The sequence below is a fragment of the Dama dama genome, chromosome 4, assembly GCF_033118175.1.
Source record: "Dama dama isolate Ldn47 chromosome 4, ASM3311817v1, whole genome shotgun sequence".
In the NCBI taxonomy this organism is placed as follows: Eukaryota; Metazoa; Chordata; class Mammalia; order Artiodactyla; family Cervidae; genus Dama; species Dama dama.
Window position 1 is genome coordinate 12,515,725 of NC_083684.1, and position 11,596 is coordinate 12,527,320.

Genomic DNA, 11,596 nt, shown 5'->3' on the forward strand with positions numbered 1-11,596 from the left:
ATCAGCACCAGCTGGAAAGTTGTTCGAGATACAGATTCTCCCACTCCCCCCAGCCCACCCCAAAAAGACCCGCTGAGTCAGACTCTCTAGGGTGGAGCCTAGGCGTCTGGGTTGTAACCAAGCTTGCCGGGTTATTCTGGTGCCTGAAAGGCTTAGAGCCACTGTGCTCTGGGGAACAGCAGAGAAAGAATGAGGAGCAGCTGGTACGACAAGAGGGCTTTGGGAAAGTAAGGTTAAATGGGCCTTTTAGGGGGTTTGCTGTGTGGCATGTAAAATGATTTTCCCTCGGTGTTCTCTCTACATGGCTTCAGTAAAACTTTATATTACTGCTCAAGAATCTTGGGATCAGACGGTTTTTCTCTTGCACTGGTTTCGTAGCAGGGACCTAACTGAATCTGATGACCATTCTGTTGCTAATGAGGCCAACCCAACTCTTGCAGACTGTCTGGGTTGCAATTGTCTAAGGTCAACCTGTTCCCACTGTCTATCCTCCCGACTTATATAAACACGACGCACTAATAAGGCTATTTGAGCAGATTTCCAGCAGGAGGTTGACCAGTGGTCGTAGTCCCCCCGCAAGCAAATTTCCCATCTTATGCACTGGGGCAGAAGACATATCTGAAGAACACACTGGAGTTACATTCTAACAGTATGTCCTGACTGGGACATGCTGATAACACACCTTGGAGGCACAGTCAGCAGAGATCTGCGGAGAACAGTTACAGCCACAGATCAGAGAATTTTATATGTACCTGCCTAAAAAGATGGCTTTTCTAACTTCCCCTTCCAAAAGCACTTACTCTAATAAACACACTGAGATGAAATAATGATCATGTCATCAATGCATAAGAAAGATAATAAGGTATTAATATACAGCCCAAATAAATTCAACTCCCTTTGAGGGAAATAGCTAACTTGCCAATATGTATGAATCAATTTAACTTATAAAAGGAACAGAGTTTCTCATTGGATTACACCAAGAATAGTGATTAACAGACTGTCAATTCTAATATGAATTTTGTCTCTGCCCAAGTGAAGGTTTAAAATTCATTTCATTTTTATGCATAAAATTCTTCCACTTATTTTTTTTTCAATTTTAAGCTCTATATTTTCACTCTGGAAGAAAAAAGATGGAGGAAAGGGATGAAATGAAATTTTAAAAGTCCAAACCCTTCCCTTTTAATATATACCTTACACACTGCTTTCTCAATTTGGTTTTGTAATGTTCATTGATTTATTTAATAGATTTTTCTGGGGGACCTACTTTTTAAAAAGCCTGACACTTTTTAAGGCTCTAAAGGATGAAAACTGTGAGCCTGCCCTCGAGAGGAAAGAAAATTATCAAATAGATAAAGAAGTCTATAATTTTACATGCATTATATAATACATATGTATATAAGATACAGACTCACAAATTGTGAAGTTTGGTGGCAGAAAGGAGCAGGGATGGGAACCAGAGTAAGGACAACTTCGTCATTCAGGGGATCATGGATACCTCTCTGAGGTGATACAGACGCTGAGACCCCCAGGACAAGCCATCAACCATCAAAGAGCCAAAAGAAGGTAGTGTTTCCATCAGAGAGATCATTACCAAGTATTATAAGTAAAAACCCCACTTGGTTATTACAAACCCATTGTACAGAAGAGGCGACTGAGACTCAGGGAGACTGAGGATCTTTCTCAGAGTCACACAATTAACTAAGTCAGGGCTGACCTCGCTTTCGACTTGGGTATGAGTTCCGTCATTAAGCTGTTCAAAGCTCTATTCCATGGCTTCAAATGCAGAGTTTTCCCAGAATAACTATCCACTCAAAAGGGCCACACCTGTTGTTTTTGGCTTGGTTATTATTTCCTTCCACGATGGCAAGCAGACTCTCCTCTGACCACCCTGGAAACCAGCTGCACACGCGATGGGAGATCTCTCTCTTCTCTCTGAACCCCTGGGTACCCTGGCCTGCCCCACATGAATCAGCAGGAGATGCATTCACCGGGCCATCCCACCTCTCTGCCCTTTGAACCCTTCCCATAAACATGTCGACGAGATAGAAAGTCACTTTAATGCTCAAAGGGCCAAGAGAGGCTCTCTTTTGGATACCTATTTATATCCTTACTAGCTAGATGGAAATCCATTTTTCAGATCCCAACATCCACTATGAAAGGAAAAAAACAAAAACCACCAGGTCAAAACCAAGTCCCAATGGGAAGTTATTAGTGTCATCTTGGTATTATTCTTAGTCTGGTCCGTCATTAGTCATGAATAGTCAATGAGTGTTGGATAAGGCAACGGTTACCGGTGCATTCACTGCAAGATGCCGTGTGTGTGCGTGCACGCCATCTTTATTATATGTAATAATGGGCACTATTGATCACCTGTATATGCCCAGACCTTTGAGGGGGACGGTATGCTTAAACAGGATAAAGAGAAAAAAACTGAAGTTCTAATGAATCTACCAAGAGTATTTGCAATTCATACTCTGCTGCTTCAAATACGTGCCGAAGAACAGGCAATTCTGGTAACTTACAGGAAACGGAATCTTTAAGAATGGTAAAGAATGAGGGAAGACTACCTTCATCATGTGAGGATCCCAAAGAAATTTAGGTAATTTCCTTTTAAAGCAGTTCCTCGAGGGCAGAAGTTTTATTCAGTTAGCAGAGTGCCTAATAGATGGGGAACAAATAATAAATAGTAATAATTCCTTTGTGAATGGCCCTAAATACCATGGACTTGTAACTGACATGATTCTGGCCTCAAACCTTCTACTGCATTTTATTAAGGAATCCATTCCAGAGCTTAAATGACAGGCTCAGTGCTTAAGTGGTATAGAAGATCTATGTGGAATTAAAATAAATAAATGCACAATTATGTTCACATTAAATGCAGCTACCTTATATCTGCCCGAGTTACATGTGGTGGTCTGGCCTGTGGATAAACAGCATGCCTTTTACATAACCTTTACAGAAAGTTTCCATTTCTCAGCTGCTATGACTTCTACATTATCGTAAAGTCAGGCAGATATTTAAAAAGCCAACTGTCTGCCCTTGGAAGGGTTCTTCACCACAGTCTCCCCCTCGAGTGGAAGATTCTTACCGTGAATGTACCTGCCGCCATAGACAACATGCTGTTTTTCATCAGCAAGTAGAGACTATTTTGCCATGTTGAGAGGATGTGGATCAAAACTTTTTTTTTTTTATAAATACATAACCATGCGACACTCTGTGAGACCAGCGTTGGGACCCGTACATTTCACAGAAGAGAAAACCGAGGCTCAGAGAAGTGAGGAGACCGGCTTAGCAGCGCCCAACTAACTTGTCACTAAACCAAAACTCAGGTAGCTCAACTTGTGGTTCATGCATTTTTCCAAGAGCAATGTTCTAGAATGGTTTTACGACTTTGCCTTATTATCAATAGTATTGTCCTTGAAGAAGACCTCATCAATCTGAGCCTCCAGGGCATGCAATCTGGGTCAATTCCAGAAACGATCGTTCACCTTTGGATACTGACCATTCGTAACACTGACACATAGTCTGGTCGTGGTGAGGAGGCACAGGCTGGCGAGACACACATTTGTATGGGTTCAACCAGTGGCTTGGCAACCTCCCATTCTCAAAATAACCAACGGCCAGACTCCATTCAACTCTCCCCCTCCCACTGTGTGGATAAACCTTGGAGCATCTCCCACCGGTTGAAGATCATTCACCTTTTGCATTTACTTCAATCTCAGCAAAAGGAAAATACATACACATATACACACACACAAGAACCAAAGAACAAACAAATCCCCCAACACACACACACACAAAAACTACTTTTTTTTTTAATTTGGAAAAACCAGATGACATTTCACACACTTGTTTGTTGTCATCCAAATCTTCAGATCAATTTCTCTCCATTTTTTTTTTCTTGCAGAAAAATCGTCACATGGCTATTTTACATGGTGAGTTGGGTATGTCAGACGTGTGTTGGTGTTTGTATGTGTAAGCATGTTCTTGAGTACTGGGGGTGAAAGCGTGGGAACCGAAGCATGTAATGGTCTTGGTCGATTCGAAAGTCTCAAAAGCTGGGTTTCTTCTGGCTTTTCTCCCCAGTTCACCCTGACCTCCCGTATTACTGTCTCTGGATGATTATTATTATTATTTTTTTTTTACTCAGGGAGATACTTAGGCATGGGCTGCAGAAGATAAGTGATATGGTCAAATCACTATTGCCAAAGCTTGAAATTCCTGACCACTTTAATAGCTCTGGCTGACCTCTAAATGAAACGCCACCTTTGGTTATTAACATGTCTCTCTCCACTTTTATGATTTTTCGGAACATAATTTGTCACAGTTTTTATCTGCACCGAGCAAGCTTTAAGCTTTTAAAAATGTGAGTTATCTTTTTACAACTGCTAACAATGACACATCACGGAACCGGCTGCTCTGAAAACCAATTATGAAAAACCGGCACGGACTCAGCGTTCAGCCTGGAGTGGGGCCTGTGCCACCGGGGATCCAAGATTTCTGAACTCCTGCCATGGAGCTGCCGGGCTGGGGAACTGGGAAGTGGTGACTCGGGGCTGGTGTGTGAGATTCGGGAGATAGGATAGGCGCAGAGAGTGAGTTGTCCTTGCGTGGTATGACCATCTGATAACTGGACCGCGGGGGCCATTCCAGGTCTGAACGTGCTGCGGTGGGGTGAGGGGGATGGTCGCTAATTCTGGGGGAGGGTTTGCTTAGACCGTGCAATCTCATGCTGTCTTTCAAAGGCCACCTGCATGTCCTGAGATGCTTATCAGAGGGGGTTTCTGGGCTACTGTTTCAGCCTCAAGCAGTCCTCGATCGCAGGGCAGAGTGCATCATCTGGACGCCTTTCTGGCTCTCAGGCTCAAATGCCCACCCAGTTCCTTCTTGTTTTGCCTTCTGGGTACCCGGGAGACAGTGTCCCATTCCATCAGCGTACGGGTCAGCACACTGACTACAGAGACAGACCACGTGGGTTCAGACCCAGCGCCCTGAGACCTCGAGTGAACGGCTCGGCGTCTCTGGGCCCCTCTCCCTCACCCACCAAATGGGGCTAACAGTCACATGCTTCTTCAGGGTGGATGGAGAACTAAAGAAGCAGTGTTGAGCACCGTGCAAAGAAGAACGTCAGTATGTTATTTCATTCTGCTGGTTGCCTTCCTTTTGTTTTTCTCCCTAGGTACCAGCACAGAGCCGAGGGGTGTGGGGTCCGAAGCACAGCCAGAGACACGACGGAAGCAGCAGGGTTCACACGGGGCACCTTCCTGCCATTTTTATTAAGGTGGACAGGTTTTCTTTTATGGCAGTTCAGAGGATGATGAAAAGCGGGCAGGAAATGGTGTGAAAGTCAGGGGCAGCCTTCTCCAAAAGAGATGGAAAGAAACGTCTGTGGTTAGACCACTAAGAAAAGCAGGGCAGGGAGGAAAATGGGGGTGCCCTGGATGAGGGTTCCCTCATTCTCTTGGCTCAGGTGCCCTCTGTGGACGGCTCCCAGGCGGAAACCTACCATCCAACAGAGACCATGAACAGAAGGAGGAAATGAAAAGTGAAAAAACAGCGGCTTTCCAGTTTCCCCCACCTTACTGCAAGAACATAATGTCTGCTTGCCTAGGGGGCTTATGGGAAGAGCAAACGTGAACCCTGTTACCATGACTGAGGCTAGACTTCGATAAGAGAGACGAGGAGGAGAGGAGGGCTGAGGAAGGAAGAGGGAGCTGATAAACCTGGCCTGAACCTCCTACGACACGCTATGGCTCTCATCTTATCTCGCGGAATCTGTTGCCAGCCAGAATGGTGCCTAATTTTTTTTTTTTTTTTTTTTACTGATGAGAGTTTTGCAAACAAATCAGGAGGCGAATTTGTTAGGAAAAAAAGTAAGACTTGGAGAAAAGTCTGGCACTCACAGGTCACCAGTCTAGGCAGGTGGCGCAGCTGGAACCCCCAGCCCATGTCCGTCTGGCCACCTCCAAAGCCCACCCTCCACAGCATGTCGGAGACCTAAATGCACACAGCCTGCCTGGTGCCAAGCTGGGTGAGGCTCCAGGGAAAACCATTGCTACGTGTGGCCCATGCTCATGGTTGGGGGTTGTCTGGCTCCTCCGAGGGTTGCAAAAATGAAGACACCCCCAAAACGGAGGACTTGTTCTGGGTCTTGGCAGCTCCTGCCCACCTCTTAAAGGCACAATTAAAAGACTCTCTTCCAGGAAGTGATTTTTTTTCCCCCCTCTCCTTTCCAGGACCGCTGTCTGCCCTGGCCCCAGGGGTAAAACATTCCCTTTGCTCCCATCTCCCTGGCAGGAAATCTATTCAGAAAGGATGTTGATTATCCTCTTCAGCACTTATTTCCTTTACATTATTTTGATTCCGTTATTTCTCATTATACTCCCAATATGGTTTGGCAGCCTGGGCACTCGCAGATGGGAACAAACAAAGGCTCCTACAGTTCTTGGGCTGTACCTTCACACTTGACTCCAGGATGATTCCTTTGGGGGCGGGCTCTTCTGCCCCGCAGGGCGGGGCCGGTGGGCCAGAGCTCATTTGCACGGCTGGCCGATGACCAGGACTGGCTGGGTTTCGGCCATGTAGGACTGGAAGGCACAGCTGCAGACTTTGGGACATTGGGCCCCCCTGCTTCCTCTGACTAAGCTGGGACCTTGCCCCAGGCGCTCTTCCAGGTCAGGGGAAAGCAACCAGACTTCATCCTTCATCTCTGCACATCGTTCCCTGATGGACCTTCCACCCCACTGGTTCTCTGCACTGATCCCATTGGGGGATGGCTCACTCCCAGCCCTTTCTTAGGGACAGAGATGCAGCCCCCGCCCAGGGGCCCAGGTGGACTGAAGGGTGGTCCATCCAGAGGCGACTTGCTGACTTGGGACATGGACCTAGGCTGACCAGGTTCTCTCTTTTCTGGTCATTGGAATTAGGACATTAAAGGTCTGAGTCAGCGGTTGGCAGGATATAAAATAGAAAGGGATGCCTCTAGAGGGGTTTGGCAGATCCCAGGTCTGGTGAACTGACAAGGGTGCAAAGGCAATCAGCAAACAGAAGAAGGGATTGATAAGGATGGAGGTAACAACAACCGGGGCAATGTGAATGTCTCTGAGGGCTCGCATGTGCCACATGCATGTCCAAGCATCTCTTTGCTTTACCTCATTTGACCTTTGCCAAAACATGCTGAAGTAGGTTTGTATTGCTCCCTGTTTTCCCAGACATGGAAATTAACTAATGTACCAAGCGTGTCTTCTTCTAAAGCCCACCTTTTTTTTTTTTTAAACTATCACATTCTCTATACAGTCACCCATGGAGCTCTCAATATAGAAAGGAAAAGAAAGCAAGGATCCAGAGGAGAGACTCATCACAGACGGAGCTGCCACAGACCCCAACCCATCTGGCCGCGACCTGGGAGAGCACACAGCCTCCTTCCATTCTTGCGGTAACTTGATGGGAACTCTATTCCTGGAAGCCGGGAGTCAGACTGAAAACCTTCCTCCCCGACTCTGTTTAAAGCCTCTGCTGGGACACTCTCCCTGACTTCCTCCATATCCCACAAGCCAAATTGGTTCCTCCCTCCCCTGGAGGCCCAGGGGAGCCAGCTCATACATCTTTAACTGCCTCTGTCTCAGTCTGTCTTGATCATCTGTTGATAGTTTTGTTTCCCCAACTAGACAGGACACATTGTCTTATCTGAATCCCAGCTCGTAGCATAGAGCCGGATATATAGTAGGTGCTTATTAAAAGCTTATTGAACATATTCAACCATCCATCTGGTGTATTCCATTGTATTCAGTCATCCATCTGATATAATAATATCCTTCTGATGTTGTGCCAGGAATTGTTCTAGCTTATGGGGATACAAACTATGGTCCATGGGCCAAATACGATCCTCTGCTTTAACATGACCCTCTGTGTGTTTCTTATAAAGTTTTACTGGAACACAGTTATGCTCATTCATTTATGCGCTCTCTGTGGCTGCTTTCCATGCTATAATAGCAGAGGTACACAGTTGTGAAGGAGATCTTGTGGACCACAAAGCTGAGGATCTTCTCCAGTGCCACCGTTTGAAAGCATCAGTTCCCCGGTGCTCAGTCTTCTTTATCGGAATCTTTACTCAGGCCCTAACAGAAAAACTGGCAGGCTCCTGGTCTAAGTCAGTGGTTCCCAGACTCACCTGCACATTTGAATCCTCTCTAAAACGTCAAACTACGGGCTGTGTTTCACCTCTAGGGACTGAGAATCAATTCTTCTGCCCCAGGTTTGGGGATTTATAAAAGATGTGCCAGTGATCCTACTGTGCGGACACATTTGAGAACCACTATTCTAAGCACCTGGTGGCTTAGACGGTAAAGCGTCTGTCTGCGATGCGGGAAACCCGTGTTCAATGCCTGGGTTGGGAAGACCCCCTGAAGAAGGAAATGGCAACCCACTCCAGTACTCTTGCCTAGAAAATTCCATGGACAGAGGGGTCTGGTGGGCTACAGTCCATGGGGTTGCAAAGAGTTGGACATGACTGAGCAACTTCACTCACTCACTCAGTCTAAGCACTGATGCTACAATTCTAGCAAATTAGAAAATAAAAACAGTGATGGTAGCAAGTTAGTAAAAAAAAAATAAAATAAAATAAAATTCAGGCGGGAAAAGGCCTTGGCCGCCTGTATCTGAGCAGTCTGAAGCCGAGGGCTCAGATTCACAGAAAGTATTAGTTGCTCAGTCTTATCTGACCCTTTGAGATCCCATGGTCTGTAGCTGCCAGGCTCCTCTGTCCATGGAGTTTTCCAGGCAAGAATACTGGAGTGGGCTGCCAGTTCCTTCTCCAGGGGATCTTCCTGACCCAGGGATCAAACTTGGGTCTCCTGCATTGCGGGCAGAGTCTTTACCATCTGAGTCATCAGGGAAGGCCCAGACCCGGAGAGGGCAGGTAACTATCAGTGCTGCTGGGACTCACAGCTCAGCCTAAATGCCACGGGCTCAGTCATCAGCCATGTCTCCAGCTCCTTCAGTGACTTTATGGTGGCCTCTTGTCTCTGACCCTATTTCACCCAGAGAAAATGACGGTGGTGGGCTGAGACTGAACCAAAGAAACAACAGTATCAGAGATGGCAAGAAGCTTCAACCAGCATCCCAGAGGTGCCCAGGGCCAGTGGCACTGAAAGAGCCCAGTGACTGTTGGCTCCGTGAGATACAAGCGTACGGTTTGAGCTGCACCAGATTTAGAAGTTTAAAGGCAATACATTTGACGCCATGTGGAAAGTCTTGAGCGTGTGTACCAATAAGTTGTATATTTCATGCCACCTCTCTAGGATGCAAGAGATAACAGTGACTTCATTCACCCCGCATCAGCGATATTGCCTGGTCCACAGTGAGGACTCAGAATTTGAGCAGATGGATGGACGGACAAAGTGAACTCAGTGCAGAGTCCTGCAGTGGTAATGCTCTCCTTAATCCAGCATTTCCCTGGCTCCTAGACTGTGCCGTGAAGACACAGCCAGGAGCCTAAGAGAAACCGGGGGGAGAGACAGACAGCAGACATGACACAGATGAGGACAAGAGCATCTCACTGGTGATCAGGGTTATGAAGTCAAGAAAACCGCAGCGTATGATAAAGGGGCGACCATCTTAGGTGAAACAGGCTGGGCTGAGACCTGGTGGAGGAGGACCAGCGGTGAGCAGGACTGGAGGGCAGGTGCTGCGGGCAGGAGGCTGGGGGTGTGAACGCAGCACAGGACACAGGCCAGTGGGGCGGGTTCTGGGTGGAGGATGGAGAGGCAGCAGGGGCCTGAGCATGTAAGAGCCTGGGGGCTCAGGAGTTAGATGGGGTCCCGAGGTCAGTGGACAGGGGGATCAACAGGTGGGGTGATAGAGGACCCAGCACGTGTCTCAGGTGCTCACACGACTGGGCGGCAGTGGCTTGGCAAGATGCGAAGGGTGTGCCCTGGGTTCCACGGTGACCTCTCAAAGTTCAGGTCACTGGAACCTCCAGATGCGAGCTTATCTGGATAGAGAATCTCTGCCATGGTAATCAGTTAAGTGAGATCATACTGGAGTAGGGTGGGCCCGGATCCAAAGACCAGTGTCATGATGTGAAGGACGGGCGGTGACTCAGAGAGACCCAGGGGAGACAGGACAGCGTGGGGTGGGGGCGGACACGGGGTGGTGCTTCCTCACACCCAGGAACATCGAGGGCAGCCAGCCAGCACCCCAAGCTCAGGGGGGAGGGGAGACCCAGAATAGTCTCCTTTTGCGTCTAAAACCTGACCAACCCCACCCAGGCACCCATGGTGGACTTCTGGACTCTGGGACTGCGAGGGAAGGAACTCCTGTTGTGTGAAGCCCCTCAGTCTGGAGCCATCTGTTACAGCAGCAGGAGAAAGCAAGGGAGTCAGAAGGCATGGCCTGGGAATGACGGGAGGGAGGGGATGACAGAGAGAAGAGGGTGGGGGGAGGAAGTGGGACCTGGAGGCACACGCTCCCCGCTTGTTTGCAGACTGAACAGTCGCCATGGCCTCAACCTTCCGAGGGCAGGTCCTTTTGCTCACTGTCTGGGAGTCTATACCGATCATGTTCCTATACAGTCCCCAGCTAGAGGAGGAAATGACCCAAATCTCCCCCGCGCGGAAGATGCGAGCGAACCGAACAGGCCCCTGTGGGGTTCCGTGTCACCCATGTCTTCTTTGTAGGGAACAGGCGTCAGCTCCGGAGTTCCAAAGGGCAGGTTCAAACCACTGCTAATCAGAGAAGGAGGGGATTTAGAGGCAAAAGAGGAGCAGCAACAACAGTGCAGCCCTGGGGCAGGGTCTTGGTTCCACCTAAGGGGATGCACATAGTATCTCTGAGCTCATCTGCAGAGCTAAAAACCCCAGCGAATTGAAGATGTTAACTACTTGACGAAGCACTCTTCATTCCAGAGAGAAGGTCACAGTTTGATAACCCTGAGAACCACAGAAGCTCATCAGACCACCTGAGACCGGTTTGAAGCAGGCCCTGCACCCACTCTGATCCTTATCAGCAAGCCCTCCCCTTGAACCACTGCTGTGAGACTCCAAATTCCCTCGGGGCTGGGACACACAGTTTTGAGGTCATTAGCCTGCTGTGTCCCTCCAATGCCTTGCAAAGCAATAAAGCCATTTTTTTCTGCTTCACCCCAAACTCTTGTCTCCAAGACTCAATTCGGCCCTGATGCACTGAGGCCAAGTTTCGCCATCACTGAGCACTGCTCTGAGAATGCGGGCTATCCCAGTGGAGGGAGTTAATCCTGCAGAACAGGATGGCCAGAGACACAGGTCAAGGCTGGAGATACACCAGGAGGCCACGCTCCCGGGAGCTTGGAAGCAGCAGCTCTCTTGGGTCCCCTGGACTCACCTCGGAGCTGTGAGTTCCTACAGCTATTGAGGAAAACATTTAGGTTTAAGCGGATTCAGTTTGGGTTTTCGAATTCCAGAGGAAAAGGGGAGGATACACACAGCAAGAGGACTTTCACTTTCACGGTTGTTCAAAGAACTGGAAACCGCAAGATGGGAAAATAGCTTGATTCAATTTTTACCCATCCCTAAGGCACAAGGCATTCTCCTGGAAAAAGCCTCTTTTGACCCACTAACGA

The 11,596-nt window shown here is 48.0% G+C and overlaps 1 long non-coding RNA gene across 2 annotated transcripts; it reads left to right on the forward strand.

Annotated features, from left to right (window-relative positions):
- The first annotated feature begins 4,516 nt into the window (after positions 1-4,516).
- On the forward strand, positions 4,517-10,385 carry LOC133049988 (uncharacterized). Of its 2 annotated transcripts, none has more exons than XR_009691505.1 (6): positions 4,517-4,595; positions 5,180-5,281; positions 5,471-5,793; positions 7,297-7,435; positions 9,300-9,425; positions 10,269-10,385. It is a non-coding gene; the product is annotated as an uncharacterized LOC133049988 (long non-coding RNA). The 2 variants fall into 2 exon arrangements; XR_009691506.1 differs by having other exon boundaries at positions 4,538-4,653.
- The last annotated feature ends 1,211 nt before the right edge of the window (positions 10,386-11,596 follow it).